Raw genomic sequence first — 2,655 nt, forward strand, 5'->3', positions numbered from 1 at the left:
ATGGTAATTGGTTGAAATGTGTTTGCATTTTCTTTACTCAATAGGTTTTCATTCCTTTTTTTTAAATAGGTTTCCATTCCTTTTTTTTTCCTTGTCTTACAATTAATTTGATGGGGGAAAAAAAGATAGTTTATCCTACAGTTTCCCGACTTGGGATTTTGCTGACTGCATCTCATGGGGTGTTGAACAAGTCCTCTGTTCTCTGCACTGGTAGTCAGATACAGGCTTGAACAGATTCACGCTGGGTTCTTTTGATAAGAATACTTGCTGGATGGTGGTGTGTGCTTCCATCAGGAGGCACACAATGTGTCGCTGTTTTGCAGGATGTTAACAGCTGGTAACACTCCAAGATCCAAAATTATGATATTCAAAACCTACTATTTATTAGGAATACTTTCATTAAAATAAACGCCACCTTATGTACCATTGCTCTACCTGCACAGTTAGTAAAAAGAAGTCAAGATATTAACAAATACTTAGTTCTTTCCTTTTATTTACTGTTTTCACAAGAAAGCTTGGTTCCCTAGCATCCTCCAATAGTGACCAGTTAGATTTACCTTTGTTGTCCTTGCTGGTTTAATACTATTATGTTGCTTGTTGTTCAGTCGTTAAGTCGTGTTTGACTCTGCGACCCCATGGATTGCAGTATGCCAGGCTCCTCTGCCCTCCACTGTCTCCTGGAATTTGTTCAAATGTATGTCCATTGAGTCAGTGATGCTGTCTAACCATCTCATCCTCTGTCTTCCCCTTCTCTTTCTGCCTTCCATCTTTCCCAGTATTAGGTTCTTTTCCAGTGAGTTGGCTCTTCACAACAGGTAGCCAAAGTATTGGAACCTCAGCTTCAGCATCAGTCCTTCAGATGAATATTCAGGGTTGATTTCCTTTAGCATTCATGGGTTTGACCTCCTAGCAGTCCAAGGGACTCTCAAGAGTCTTCTCCAGCACCACAATCCCAAAGCATCACTTCTTCAGTGCTTAGACTTCTCTTTGGTCCAACTCTCACATCCATACAGGACTACTGGAAAAACCAGTAGTCTAGATGGACCTTTGACTAGATGGACCTTTGTTGGCAAAATGATATCTCTGCTTTTTAATACACAGTCTAGGCTTGTCATGGCTTTCCTTCCAAGGAGCAAGGGTCTTTTAATTTCATGGCTACAGTCACCATCTACACTGATTCTGAAGACCAAGAAAATAAAATCTGTCACTGCTTCCACTTTTTCCCCTTCTATTTGACATGAAGTGATGGGACCAGATGCCATGAACTTACTTTTTTGGATGTTGACTTTCAAGCCAGCTTTTCACTCTCTTTCACCTCATCAAAAGGCTCTTTAGTTCCTCTCTGGTTTCTGCCATTAGAGTGGTATCATCTGCATATCTGAGGTTGTTGATATTAATACTATTATATACTCATGCATTTCCACACATGTGATATTCTTTGATCCACTGTAGTCATCGTCCTCAGTGATGTTCGCATTGTCCACCTTTGGCTAGTTGGAACTTCTTCAAGTTTGCTCCAGAGTATTGGCTGGGTTAAGACAAGCTATCACAACATAATATTTTGAGGTTCAGTTCAGTTCAGTCGCTCAGTTGTGTCCGACTCTTTGAGGCCCCATGAATTGCAGCCAGGCCTCCCTGTCCATCACCAATGCCCAAGTTCACTCAAACTCACACCCATCGAGTCTGTGATGCCATCCAGCCATCTCATCCTCTGTCGTCCCCTTCTCCTCCTGCCCCCAATCCCTCCCAGCATCAGGGTCTTTTCCAATGAGTCAACTCTTCTCATGAGGCGGCCAAAGTATTGGACTTTCAGCTTTAGCATCAGTCCTTCAAGGACTGATCTCCTTTAGGATGGACTGGTTGGATCTCCTTGCAGTCCAAGGGACTCTCAAGAGTCTTCTCCAACACCACAGTTCAAAAGCATCAATTCTTTAATGCTCAGCCTTCTTCATAGTCCAACTCTGACATCCATCCATGACCACTGGAAAAACCATAGCCTTGACTAGACGGACCTTTGTTGGCAAAGTAATGTCTCTGCTTTTCAACATGCTATCTAGGTTGGTCCTAACTTCCCTTCCAAGGAGCAAGCGTCTTTTAATTTCATGGCTGCAATCACCATCTGCAGTGATTTTGGAGCCCCCCAAAATAAAGTCTGACACTGTTTCCATTGTTTCCCCATCTATTTTCCATGAAGTGATGGGACCAGATGCCATGATCTTCGTGTTCTGAATGTGGAGCTTTAAGCCAACTTTTTTACTCTCCTCTTTCACTTTCATCAGGAGGCTTTTTAGTTCTTCTTCACTTTCTGCCATAAGGGTGGTGTCATCTGCATATCTGAGGTTACTGATATTTCTCCTGGCAATCTTGATTTCAACTTGTGCTTCTTCCAGCCAAGCATTTCTCATGATGTACTCTGCATGTAAGTTAAATAAGCAGGGTGACAATATACAGCCTTGACGTACTCCTTTTCCTATTTGGAACCAGTCTGTTGAATACTGAAGTTGAAAATCCACATGGTATGATTTTGTCCTGTCAAAAGATTTCATTTGTACAAATCTTGGAGAATGGAAATCTTCTCAACTGGACAAGAGGACTATGTGAGTAGAGAGCATATCATACTTCTTCATGGAGGGTATATATCCTTGATTAATATTA

The sequence above is a fragment of the Ovis aries genome, chromosome 2 (genome assembly GCF_016772045.2).
Source record: "Ovis aries strain OAR_USU_Benz2616 breed Rambouillet chromosome 2, ARS-UI_Ramb_v3.0, whole genome shotgun sequence".
Lineage (NCBI taxonomy): Eukaryota > Metazoa > Chordata > Mammalia > Artiodactyla > Bovidae > Ovis > Ovis aries.